Consider the following 14,933-nt stretch of genomic DNA (forward strand, 5'->3'; position numbering starts at 1 on the left):
TTGAAATTTTGAAAAAAAAAGTTAGCCTCGTTTCTCATCATTTTGGACCGTGGGCTATAGCCCATATCGTACGGCATACTATAGCGCGCCGTTTTTCATCATTTTTGACGATTTGAAAAAAATGACGAAATGACAAAAACGATGGGTTATAGCCCATGTTTTTTTAAATTTTGAAAAAAAAAGTTAGCCTCGTTTCTCATCATTTTGGACCGTGGGCTATAGCCAATATCGTACGGCATACTATAGCGCGCCGTTTCTCATCATTTTTGACGATTTGAAAAAAATGACGAAATGACAAAAACGATGGGTTATAGCCCATGTTTTTTTAAATTTTGAAAAAAAAAGTTAGCCTCGTTTCTCATCATTTTGGACCGTGGGCTATAGCCCATATCGTACGGCATACTATAGCGCGCCGTTTTTCATCATTTTTGACGATTTGAAAAAAATGACGAAATGACAAAAACGATGGGTTATAGCCCATGTTTTTTTTAATTTTGAAAAAAAAGGTTAGCCTCGTTTCTCATCATTTTGGACCGTGGGCTATAGCCCATATCGTACGGCATACTATAGCGCGCCGTTTTTTATCATTTTTGACGATTTGAAAAAAATGACGAAATGACAAAAACGATGGGTTATAGCCCATGTTTTTTGAAATTTTGAAAAAAAAAGTTAGCCTCGTTTCTCATCATTTTGGACCGTGGGCTATAGCCCATATCGTACGGCATACTATAGCGCGCCGTTTTTCATCATTTTTGACGATTTGAAAAAAATGACGAAATGACAAAAACGATGGGTTATAGCCCATGTTTTTTTAAATTTAGAAAAAAAAAGTTAGCCTCGTTTCTCATCATTTTGGACCGTGGGCTATAGCCCATATCGTACGGCATACTATAGCGCGCCGTTTTTCATCATTTTTGACGATTTGAAAAAAATGACGAAATGACAAAAACGATGGGTTATAGCCCATGTTTTTTTAAATTTTGAAAAAAAAAGTTAGCCTCGTTTCTCATCATTTTGGACCGTGGGCTATAGCCCATATCGTACGGCATACTATAGCGCGCCATTTTTCATCATTTTTGACGATTTGAAAAAAATGACAAAATGACAAAAACGATGGGTTATAGCCCATGTTTTTTGAAATTTTGAAAAAAAAAGTTAGCCTCGTTTCTCATCATTTTGGACCGTGGGCTATAGCCAATATCGTACGGCATACTATAGCGCGCCGTTTCTCATCATTTTTGACGATTTGAAAAAAATGACGAAATGACAAAAACGATGGGTTATAGCCCATGTTTTTTTAAATTTTGAAAAAAAAAGTTAGCCTCGTTTCTCATCATTTTGGACCGTGGGCTATAGCCCATATCGTACGGCATACTATAGCGCGCCGTTTTTCATCATTTTTGACGATTTGAAAAAAATGACGAAATGACAAAAACGATGGGTTATAGCCCATGTTTTTTGAAATTTTCAAAAAAAAAGTTAGCCTCGTTTCTCATCATTTTGGACCGTGGGCTATAGCCCATATCGTACGGCATACTATAGCGCGCCGTTTTTCATCATTTTTGACGATTTGAAAAAAATGACGAAATGACAAAAACGATGGGTTATAGCCCATGTTTTTTGAAATTTTGAAAAAAAAAGTTAGCCTCGTTTCTCATAATTTTGGACCGTGGGCTATAGCCCATATCGTACGGCATACTATAGCGCGCCGTTTTTCATCATTTTTGACGATTTGAAAAAAATGACGAAATGACAAAAACGATGGGTTATAGCCCATGTTTTTTTTAATTTTGAAAAAAAAGGTTAGCCTCGTTTCTCATCATTTTGGACCGTGGGCTATAGCCCATATCGTACGGCATACTATAGCGCGCCGTTTTTTATCATTTTTGACGATTTGAAAAAAATGACGAAATGACAAAAACGATGGGTTATAGCCCATGTTTTTTTAAATTTTGAAAAAAAAAGTTAGCCTCGTTTCTCATCATTTTGGACCGTGGGCTATAGCCCATATCGTACGGCATACTATAGCGCGCCGTTTTTCATCATTTTTGACGATTTGAAAAAAAGGACGAAATGACAAAAACGATGGGTTATAGCCCATGTTTTTTTAAATTAAAAAAAAAAAAGTTAGCCTCGTTTCTCATCATTTTGGACCGTGGGCTATAGCCCATATCGTACGGCATACTATAGCGCGCCGTTTTTCATCATTTTGACGATTTGAAAAAAATGACGAAATGACAAAAACGATGGGTTATAGCCCATGTTTTTTGAAATTTTGAAAAAAAAAGTTAGCCTCGTTTCTCATCATTTTGGACCGTGGGCTATAGCCCATATCGTACGGCATACTATAGCGCGCCGTTTTTCATCATTTTTGACGATTTGAAAAAAATGACGAAATGACAAAAACGATGGGTTATAGCCCATGTTTTTTTTAATTTTGAAAAAAAAAAGTTAGCCTCGTTTCTCATCATTTTGGACCGTGGGCTATAGCCCATATCGTACGGCATACTATAGCGCGCCGTTTTTCATCATTTTTGACGATTTGAAAAAAATGACGAAATGACAAAAACGATGGGTTATAGCCCATGTTTTTTGAAATTTGGAAAAAAAAAGTTAGCCTCGTTTCTCATCATTTTGGACCGTGGGCTATAGCCCATATCGTACGGCATACTATAGCGCGCCGTTTTTCATCATTTTTGACGATTTGAAAAAAATGACGAAATGACAAAAACGATGGGTTATAGCCCATGTTTTTTTTAATTTTGAAAAAAAAAGTTAGCCTCGTTTCTCATAATTTTGGACCGTGGGCTATAGCCCATATCGTACGGCATACTATAGTGCGCCGTTTTTCATCATTTTTGACGATTTGAAAAAAATGACGAAATGACAAAAACGATGGGTTATAGCCCATGTTTTTTGAAATTTTGGAAAAAAAAGTTAGCCTCGTTTCTCATCATTTTGGACCGTGGGCTATAGCCCATATCGTACGGCATACTATAGCGCGCCGTTTTTCATCATTTTTGACGATTTGAAAAAAATGACGAAATGACAAAAACGATGGGTTATAGCCCATGTTTTTTGAAATTTTGAAAAAAAAAGTTAGCCTCGTTTCTCATCATTTTGGACCGTGGGCTATAGCCCATATCGTACGGCATACTATAGCGCGCCGTTTTTCATCATTTTTGACGATTTGAAAAAAATGACGAAATGACAAAAACGATGGGTTATAGCCCATGTTTTTTGAAATTTTGAAAAAAAAAGTTAGCCTCGTTTCTCATCATTTTGGACCGTGGGCTATAGCCCATATCGTACGGCATACTATAGCGCGCCGTTTTTCATCATTTTTGACGATTTGAAAAAAATGACGAAATGACAAAAACGATGGGTTATAGCCCATGTTTTTTTTAATTTTGAAAAAAAAGGTTAGCCTCGTTTCTCATCATTTTGGACCGTGGGCTATAGCCCATATCGTACGGCATACTATAGCGCGCCGTTTTTTATCATTTTTGACGATTTGAAAAAAATGACGAAATGACAAAAACGATGGGTTATAGCCCATGTTTTTTGAAATTTTGAAAAAAAAAGTTAGCCTCGTTTCTCATCATTTTGGACCGTGGGCTATAGCCCATATCGTACGGCATACTATAGCGCGCCGTTTTTCATCATTTTTGACGATTTGAAAAAAATGACGAAATGACAAAAACGATGGGTTATAGCCCATGTTTTTTTAAATTTAGAAAAAAAAAGTTAGCCTCGTTTCTCATCATTTTGGACCGTGGGCTATAGCCCATATCGTACGGCATACTATAGCGCGCCGTTTTTCATCATTTTTGACGATTTGAAAAAAATGACGAAATGACAAAAACGATGGGTTATAGCCCATGTTTTTTTAAATTTTGAAAAAAAAAGTTAGCCTCGTTTCTCATCATTTTGGACCGTGGGCTATAGCCCATATCGTACGGCATACTATAGCGCGCCGTTTTTCATCATTTTTGACGATTTAAAAAAAATGACGAAATGACAAAAACGATGGGTTATAGCCCATGTTTTTTGAAATTTTGAAAAAAAAAGTTAGCCTCGTTTCTCATCATTTTGGACCGTGGGCTATAGCCCATATCGTACGGCATACTATAGCGCGCCGTTTTTCATCATTTTTGACGATTTGAAAAAAATGACGAAATGACAAAAACGATGGGTTATAGCCCATGTTTTTTTAAATTTTGAAAAAAAAAGTTAGCCTCGTTTCTCATCATTTTGGACCGTGGGCTATAGCCCATATCGTACGGCATACTATAGCGCGCCGTTTTTCATCATTTTTGACGATTTGAAAAAAATGACAAAATGACAAAAACGATGGGTTATAGCCCATGTTTTTTGAAATTTTGAAAAAAAAAGTTAGCCTCGTTTCTCATCATTTTGGACCGTGGGCTATAGCCAATATCGTACGGCATACTATAGCGCGCCGTTTCTCATCATTTTTGACGATTTGAAAAAAATGACGAAATGACAAAAACGATGGGTTATAGCCCATGTTTTTTTTAATTTTGAAAAAAAAAGTTAGCCTCGTTTCTCATCATTTTGGACCGTGGGCTATAGCCCATATCGTACGGCATACTATAGCGCGCCGTTTTTCATCATTTTTGACGATTTGAAAAAAATGACGAAATGACAAAAACGATGGGTTATAGCCCATGTTTTTTAAAATTTTGAAAAAAAAAGTTAGCCTCGTTTCTCATCATTTTGGACCGTGGGCTATAGCCCATATCGTACGGCATACTATAGCGCGCCGTTTTTCATCATTTTTGACGATTTGAAAAAAATGACAAAATGACAAAAACGATGGGTTATAGCCCATGTTTTTTGAAATTTTGAAAAAAAAAGTTAGCCTCGTTTCTCATCATTTTGGACCGTGGGCTATAGCCAATATCGTACGGCATACTATAGCGCGCCGTTTCTCATCATTTTTGACGATTTGAAAAAAATGACGAAATGACAAAAACGATGGGTTATAGCCCATGTTTTTTTTAATTTTGAAAAAAAAAGTTAGCCTCGTTTCTCATAATTTTGGACCGTGGGCTATAGCCCATATCGTACGGCATACTATAGCGCGCCGTTTTTCATCATTTTTGACGATTTGAAAAAAATGACGAAATGACAAAAACGATGGGTTATAGCCCATGTTTTTTTAAATTTTGAAAAAAAAAGTTAGCCTCGTTTCTCATCATTTTGGACCGTGGGCTATAGCCCATATCGTACGGCATACTATAGCGCGCCATTTTTCATCATTTTTGACGATTTGAAAAAAATGACAAAATGACAAAAACGATGGGTTATAGCCCATGTTTTTTGAAATTTTGAAAAAAAAAGTTAGCCTCGTTTCTCATCATTTTGGACCGTGGGCTATAGCCAATATCGTACGGCATACTATAGCGCGCCGTTTCTCATCATTTTTGACGATTTGAAAAAAATGACGAAATGACAAAAACGATGGGTTATAGCCCATGTTTTTTTAAATTTTGAAAAAAAAAGTTAGCCTCGTTTCTCATCATTTTGGACCGTGGGCTATAGCCCATATCGTACGGCATACTATAGCGCGCCGTTTTTCATCATTTTTGACGATTTGAAAAAAATGACGAAATGACAAAAACGATGGGTTATAGCCCATGTTTTTTGAAATTTTCAAAAAAAAAGTTAGCCTCGTTTCTCATCATTTTGGACCGTGGGCTATAGCCCATATCGTACGGCATACTATAGCGCGCCGTTTTTCATCATTTTTGACGATTTGAAAAAAATGACGAAATGACAAAAACGATGGGTTATAGCCCATGTTTTTTGAAATTTTGAAAAAAAAAGTTAGCCTCGTTTCTCATAATTTTGGACCGTGGGCTATAGCCCATATCGTACGGCATACTATAGCGCGCCGTTTTTCATCATTTTTGACGATTTGAAAAAAATGACGAAATGACAAAAACGATGGGTTATAGCCCATGTTTTTTTTAATTTTGAAAAAAAAGGTTAGCCTCGTTTCTCATCATTTTGGACCGTGGGCTATAGCCCATATCGTACGGCATACTATAGCGCGCCGTTTTTTATCATTTTTGACGATTTGAAAAAAATGACGAAATGACAAAAACGATGGGTTATAGCCCATGTTTTTTTAAATTTTGAAAAAAAAAGTTAGCCTCGTTTCTCATCATTTTGGACCGTGGGCTATAGCCCATATCGTACGGCATACTATAGCGCGCCGTTTTTCATCATTTTTGACGATTTGAAAAAAAGGACGAAATGACAAAAACGATGGGTTATAGCCCATGTTTTTTGAAATTTTGAAAAAAAAAGTTAGCCTCGTTTCTCATCATTTTGGACCGTGGGCTATAGCCCATATCGTACGGCATACTATAGCGCGCCGTTTTTCATCATTTTTGACGATTTGAAAAAAATGACGAAATGACAAAAACGATGGGTTATAGCCCATGTTTTTTTAAATTAAAAAAAAAAAGTTAGCCTCGTTTCTCATCATTTTGGACCGTGGGCTATAGCCCATATCGTACGGCATACTATAGCGCGCCGTTTTTCATCATTTTGACGATTTGAAAAAAATGACGAAATGACAAAAACGATGGGTTATAGCCCATGTTTTTTTAAATTTTGAAAAAAAAAGTTAGCCTCGTTTCTCATCATTTTGGACCGTGGGCTATAGCCCATATCGTACGGCATACTATAGCGCGCCGTTTTTTATCATTTTTGACGATTTGAAAAAAATGACGAAATGACAAAAACGATGGGTTATAGCCCATGTTTTTTTAAATTTTGAAAAAAGAAGTTAGCCTCGTTTCTCATCATTTTGGACCGTGGGCTATAGCCCATATCGTACGGCATACTATAGCGCGCCGTTTTTCATCATTTTTGACGATTTGAAAAAAAGGACGAAATGACAAAAACGATGGGTTATAGCCCATGTTTTTTGAAATTTTGAAAAAAAAAGTTAGCCTCGTTTCTCATCATTTTGGACCGTGGGCTATAGCCCATATCGTACGGCATACTATAGCGCGCCGTTTTTCATCATTTTTGACGATTTGAAAAAAATGACGAAATGACAAAAACGATGGGTTATAGCCCATGTTTTTTTAAATTTAAAAAAAAAAAGTTAGCCTCGTTTCTCATCATTTTGGACCGTGGGCTATAGCCCATATCGTACGGCATACTATAGCGCGCCGTTTTTCATCATTTTGACGATTTGAAAAAAATGACGAAATGACAAAAACGATGGGTTATAGCCCATGTTTTTTTAAATTTTGAAAAAAAAAGTTAGCCTCGTTTCTCATCATTTTGGACCGTGGGCTATAGCCCATATCGTACGGCATACTATAGCGCGCCGTTTTTCATCATTTTTGACGATTTGAAAAAAATGACAAAATGACAAAAACGATGGGTTATAGCCCATGTTTTTTGAAATTTTGAAAAAAAAAGTTAGCCTCGTTTCTCATCATTTTGGACCGTGGGCTATAGCCCATATCGTACGGCATACTATAGCGCGCCGTTTTTCATCATTTTTGACGATATGAAAAAAATGACGAAATGACAAAAACGATGGGTTATAGCCCATGTTTTTTTAAATTTTGAAAAAAAAAGTTAGCCTCGTTTCTCATCATTTTGGACCGTGGGCTATAGCCCATATCGTACGGCATACTATAGCGCGCCGTTTTTCATCATTTTTGACGATTTGAAAAAAATGACGAAATGACAAAAACGATGGGTTATAGCCCATGTTTTTTTAAATTTTGAAAAAAAAAGTTAGCCTCGTTTCTCATCATTTTGGACCGTGGGCTATAGCCCATATCGTACGGCATACTATAGTGCGCCGTTTTTCATCATTTTTGACGATTTGAAAAAAATGACGAAATGACAAAAACGATGGGTTATAGCCCATGTTTTTTTAAATTTTGAAAAAAAAAGTTAGCCTCGTTTTCTCATCATTTTGGACCGTGGGCTATAGCCCATATCGTACGGCATACTATAGCGCGCCGTTTTTCATCATTTTTGACGATTTGAAAAAAATGACGAAATGACAAAAACGATGGGTTATAGCCCATGTTTTTTTAAATTTTGAAAAAAAAAGTTAGCCTCGTTTCTCATCATTTTGGACCGTGGGCTATAGCCCATATCGTACGGCATACTATAGCGCGCCGTTTTTCATCATTTTTGACGATTTGAAAAAAATGACGAAATGACAAAAACGATGGGTTATAGCCCATGTTTTTTTTAATTTTGAAAAAAAAAGTTAGCCTTGTTTCTCATCATTTTGGACCGTGGGCTATAGCCCATATCGTACGGCATACTATAGCGCGCCGTTTTTCATCATTTTTGACGATTTGAAAAAAATGACGAAATGACAAAAACGATGGGTTATAGCCCATGTTTCTTTAAATTTAGAAAAAAGAAGTTAGCCTCGTTTCTCATCATTTTGGACCGTGGGCTATAGCCCATATCGTACGGCATACTATAGCGCGCCGTTTTTCATCATTTTTGACGATTTGAAAAAAATGACGAAATGACAAAAACGATGGGTTATAGCCCATGTTTTTTTAAATTTTGAAAAAAAAAGTTAGCCTCGTTTCTCATCATTTTGGACCGTGGGCTATAGCCCATATCGTACGGCATACTATAGCGCGCCGTTTTTCATCATTTTTGACGATTTGAAAAAAATGACGAAATGACAAAAACGATGGGTTATAGCCCATGTTTTTTGAAATTTTGAAAAAAAAAGTTAGCCTCGTTTCTCATCATTTTGGACCGTGGGCTATAGCCCATATCGTACGGCATACTATAGCGCGCCGTTTTTCATCATTTTTGACGATTTGAAAAAAATGACGAAATGACAAAAACGATGGGTTATAGCCCATGTTTTTTTTTATTTTGTAAAAAAAAGTTAGCCTCGTTTCTCATCATTTTGGACCGTGGGCTATAGCCCATATCGTACGGCATACTATAGCGCGCCGTTTTTCATCATTTTTGACGATTTGAAAAAAATGACGAAATGACAAAAACGATGGGTTATAGCCCATGTTTTTTGAAATTTTGGAAAAAAAAGTTAGCCTCGTTTCTCATCATTTTGGACCGTGGGCTATAGCCCATATCGTACGGCATACTATAGCGCGCCGTTTTTCATCATTTTTGACGATTTGAAAAAAATGACGAAATGACAAAAACGATGGGTTATAGCCCATGTTTTTTTTAATTTTGTAAAAAAAAGTTAGCCTCGTTTCTCATCATTTTGGACCGTGGGCTATAGCCCATATCGTACGGCATACTATAGCGCGCCGTTTTTCATCATTTTTGACGATTTGAAAAAAATGACGAAATGACAAAAACGATGGGTTATAGCCCATGTTTTTTGAAATTTTGAAAAAAAAAGTTAGCCTCGTTTCTCATCATTTTGGACCGTGGGCTATAGCCCATATCGTACGGCATACTATAGCGCGCCGTTTTTCATCATTTTTGACGATTTGAAAAAAATGACGAAATGACAAAAACGATGGGTTATAGCCCATGTTTTTTTTAATTTTGAAAAAAAAAAGTTAGCCTCGTTTCTCATCATTTTGGACCGTGGGCTATAGCCCATATCGTACGGCATACTATAGCGCGCCGTTTTTCATCATTTTTGACGATTTGAAAAAAATGACGAAATGACAAAAACGATGGGTTATAGCCCATGTTTTTTTTAATTTTGAAAAAAAAAGTTAGCCTCGTTTCTCATAATTTTGGACCGTGGGCTATAGCCCATATCGTACGGCATACTATAGTGCGCCGTTTTTCATCATTTTTGACGATTTGAAAAAAATGACGAAATGACAAAAACGATGGGTTATAGCCCATGTTTTTTGAAATTTTGGAAAAAAAAGTTAGCCTCGTTTCTCATCATTTTGGACCGTGGGCTATAGCCCATATCGTACGGCATACTATAGCGCGCCGTTTTTCATCATTTTTGACGATTTGAAAAAAATGACGAAATGACAAAAACGATGGGTTATAGCCCATGTTTTTTGAAATTTTGAAAAAAAAAGTTAGCCTCGTTTCTCATCATTTTGGACCGTGGGCTATAGCCCATATCGTACGGCATACTATAGCGCGCCGTTTTTCATCATTTTTGACGATTTGAAAAAAATGACGAAATGACAAAAACGATGGGTTATAGCCCATGTTTTTTGAAATTTTGAAAAAAAAAGTTAGCCTCGTTTCTCATAATTTTGGACCGTGGGCTATAGCCCATATCGTACGGCATACTATAGCGCGCCGTTTTTCATCATTTTTGACGATTTGAAAAAAATGACGAAATGACAAAAACGATGGGTTATAGCCCATGTTTTTTTTAATTTTGAAAAAAAAGGTTAGCCTCGTTTCTCATCATTTTGGACCGTGGGCTATAGCCCATATCGTACGGCATACTATAGCGCGCCGTTTTTTATCATTTTTGACGATTTGAAAAAAATGACGAAATGACAAAAACGATGGGTTATAGCCCATGTTTTTTTAAATTTTGAAAAAAAAAGTTAGCCTCGTTTCTCATCATTTTGGACCGTGGGCTATAGCCCATATCGTACGGCATACTATAGCGCGCCGTTTTTCATCATTTTTGACGATTTGAAAAAAAGGACGAAATGACAAAAACGATGGGTTATAGCCCATGTTTTTTGAAATTTTGAAAAAAAAAGTTAGCCTCGTTTCTCATCATTTTGGACCGTGGGCTATAGCCCATATCGTACGGCATACTATAGCGCGCCGTTTTTCATCATTTTTGACGATTTGAAAAAAATGACGAAATGACAAAAACGATGGGTTATAGCCCATGTTTTTTTTAATTTAAAAAAAAAAAGTTAGCCTCGTTTCTCATCATTTTGGACCGTGGGCTATAGCCCATATCGTACGGCATACTATAGCGCGCCGTTTTTCATCATTTTGACGATTTGAAAAAAATGACGAAATGACAAAAACGATGGGTTATAGCCCATGTTTTTTTAAATTTTGAAAAAAAAAGTTAGCCTCGTTTCTCATCATTTTGGACCGTGGGCTATAGCCCATATCGTACGGCATACTATAGCGCGCCGTTTTTCATCATTTTTGACGATTTGAAAAAAATGACGAAATGACAAAAACGATGGGTTATAGCCCATGTTTTTTGAAATTTTGAAAAAAAAAGTTAGCCTCGTTTCTCATCATTTTGGACCGTGGGCTATAGCCCATATCGTACGGCATACTATAGCGCGCCGTTTTTCATCATTTTTGACGATTTGAAAAAAATGACGAAATGACAAAAACGATGGGTTATAGCCCATGTTTTTTTTAATTTTGTAAAAAAAAGTTAGCCTCGTTTCTCATCATTTTGGACCGTGGGCTATAGCCCATATCGTACGGCATACTATAGCGCGCCGTTTTTCATCATTTTTGACGATTCGAAAAAAATGACGAAATGACAAAAACGATGGGTTATAGCCCATGTTTTTTGAAATTTTGAAAAAAAAAGTTAGCCTCGTTTCTCATCATTTTGGACCATGGGCTATAGCCCATATCGTACGGCATACTATAGCGCGCCGTTTTTCATCATTTTTGACGATTTGAAAAAAATGACGAAATGACAAAAACGATGGGTTATAGCCCATGTTTTTTTTAATTTTGAAAAAAAAAAGTTAGCCTCGTTTCTCATCATTTTGGACCGTGGGCTATAGCCCATATCGTACGGCATACTATAGCGCGCCGTTTTTCATCATTTTTGACGATTTGAAAAAAATGACGAAATGACAAAAACGATGGGTTATAGCCCATGTTTTTTGAAATTTGGAAAAAAAAAGTTAGCCTCGTTTCTCATCATTTTGGACCGTGGGCTATAGCCCATATCGTACGGCATACTATAGCGCGCCGTTTTTCATCATTTTTGACGATTTGAAAAAAATGACGAAATGACAAAAACGATGGGTTATAGCCCATGTTTTTTTTAATTTTGAAAAAAAAGGTTAGCCTCGTTTCTCATCATTTTGGACCGTGGGCTATAGCCCATATCGTACGGCATACTATAGCGCGCCGTTTTTTATCATTTTTGACGATTTGAAAAAAATGACAAAATGACAAAAACGATGGGTTATAGCCCATGTTTTTTGAAATTTTGAAAAAAAAAGTTAGCCTCGTTTCTCATCATTTTGGACCGTGGGCTATAGCCCATATCGTACGGCATACTATAGCGCGCCGTTTTTCATCATTTTTGACGATTTGAAAAAAAGGACGAAATGACAAAAACGATGGGTTATAGCCCATGTTTTTTGAAATTTTGAAAAAAAAAGTTAGCCTCGTTTCTCATCATTTTGGACCGTGGGCTATAGCCCATATCGTACGGCATACTATAGCGCGCCGTTTTTCATCATTTTTGACGATTTGAAAAAAATGACGAAATGACAAAAACGATGGGTTATAGCCCATGTTTTTTTAAATTTAAAAAAAAAAAGTTAGCCTCGTTTCTCATCATTTTGGACCGTGGGCTATAGCCCATATCGTACGGCATACTATAGCGCGCCGTTTTTCATCATTTTGACGATTTGAAAAAAATGACGAAATGACAAAAACGATGGGTTATATCCCATGTTTTTTGAAATTTTGAAAAAAAAAGTTAGCCTCGTTTCTCATCATTTTGGACCGTGGGCTATAGCCCATATCGTACGGCATACTATAGCGCGCCGTTTTTCATCATTTTTGACGATATGAAAAAAATGACGAAATGACAAAAACGATGGGTTATAGCCCATGTTTTTTTTAATTTTGAAAAAAAAAGTTAGCCTCGTTTCTCATCATTTTGGACCGTGGGCTATAGCCCATATCGTACGGCATACTATAGCGCGCCGTTTTTCATCATTTTTGACGATTTGAAAAAAATGACGAAATGACAAAAACGATGGGTTATAGCCCATGTTTTTTGAAATTTTGAAAAAAAAAGTTAGCCTCGTTTCTCATCATTTTGGACCGTGGGCTATAGCCCATATCGTACGGCATACTATAGTGCGCCGTTTTTCATCATTTTTGACGATTTGAAAAAAATGACGAAATGACAAAAACGATGGGTTATAGCCCATGTTTTTTTAAATTTTGAAAAAAAAAGTTAGCCTCGTTTTCTCATCATTTTGGACCGTGGGCTATAGCCCATATCGTACGTCATACTATAGCGCGCCGTTTTTCATCATTTTTGACGATTTGAAAAAAATGACGAAATGACAAAAACGATGGGTTATAGCCCAGGTTTTTTTAAATTTTGAAAAAAAAAGTTAGCCTCGTTTCTCATCATTTTGGACCGTGGGCTATAGCCCATATCGTACGGCATACTATAGCGCGCCGTTTTTCATCATTTTTGACGATTTGAAAAAAATGACGAAATGACAAAAACGATGGGTTATAGCCCATGTTTTTTTTAATTTTGAAAAAAAAAGTTAGCCTTGTTTCTCATCATTTTGGACCGTGGGCTATAGCCCATATCGTACGGCATACTATAGCGCGCCGTTTTTCATCATTTTTGACGATTTGAAAAAAATGACGAAATGACAAAAACGATGGGTTATAGCCCATGTTTCTTTAAATTTAGAAAAAAGAAGTTAGCCTCGTTTCTCATCATTTTGGACCGTGGGCTATAGCCCATATCGTACGGCATACTATAGCGCGCCGTTTTTCATCATTTTTGACGATTTGAAAAAAATGACGAAATGACAAAAACGATGGGTTATAGCCCATGTTTTTTTAAATTTTGAAAAAAAAAGTTAGCCTCGTTTCTCATCCTTTTGGACCGTGGGCTATAGCCCATATCGTACGGCATACTATAGCGCGCCGTTTTTCATCATTTTTGACGATTTGAAAAAAATGACAAAATGACAAAAACGATGGGTTATAGCCCATGTTTTTTTAAATTTTGAAAAAAAAAGTTAGCCTCGTTTCTCATCATTTTGGACCATTGGCTATAGCCCATATCGTACGGCAGGGATACTCAAATAGATTTACCTGTGGGCCACATTACAAAAATGGCAAGGGGCCAGGGGCCAGTAGATAAAATTACGACATTAATGATACTTGATAACTTCTCTCTTTCAATTGCTTTATTTTCGCAAAATGTATCAAAGTACAATGTGCATGCACACAATATGTAAATAAATAAATGTGTTACATTTTCTTGCTCTTTGCCTGCCTGCCTGCCTGCCTGCCTGCCTGTCTGTCTGTCTGTCCATGAGTAGTTATTTGTCTGTCTGTCAATGAGTAGCTGTCTTACTGTCTGCCTGTCTGAGTAGCTGTCTGCCTGCCTGTCTATGAGTAGCTGTCTGTCTGTCTGCCTGCCTGCCTGCCTGCCTAATTGTCCATGAGTAGCTGTCTGTCTGCCTGTCTATGAGTAGCTGTCTGCCTGCCTGCCTAATTGTCCATGAGTAGCTGTCTGTCTGCCTGTCTATGAGTAGCTGTCTGCCTTCCTGCCTGTCCAATTGTCCATGAGTAGCTGTCTGTCTGTCTATGAGTAGCTGTCTGCCTTCCTGCCTGTCCAATTGTCCATGAGTAGCTGTCTGCCTGCCTGTCCAATTCTCCATGAGTAGCTGTCTGTCTGCCTGTCTATGAGTAGCTGTCTGACTGCCTGCCTGTCCAATTCTCCATGAGTAGCTGTCTGTCTGTCTGTCTGTCTGTCTGCCTGTCTATGAGTAGCTGTCTGCCTGCCTGCCAGCCAGCAAGTTGGTTAACAGAAAATAAATTGTTATGGCTGAGTAAAATAAAATACAATAAACACAATTTGCCTGAAAATAGATTACCCAGCTATGACCTTTTTCATGAAAAAAATGAGTAGTGATATGGCTGACTGAGTAAAATAAAACAATCTACCTGAAAATAGATAGCTATAAGTGAAGAGCAATTTCCGCAATTACCAT

Source organism: Protomyctophum bolini, assembly GCF_963924005.1.
Source record: "Protomyctophum bolini genome assembly, chromosome: 2".
Lineage (NCBI taxonomy): Eukaryota > Metazoa > Chordata > Actinopteri > Myctophiformes > Myctophidae > Protomyctophum > Protomyctophum bolini.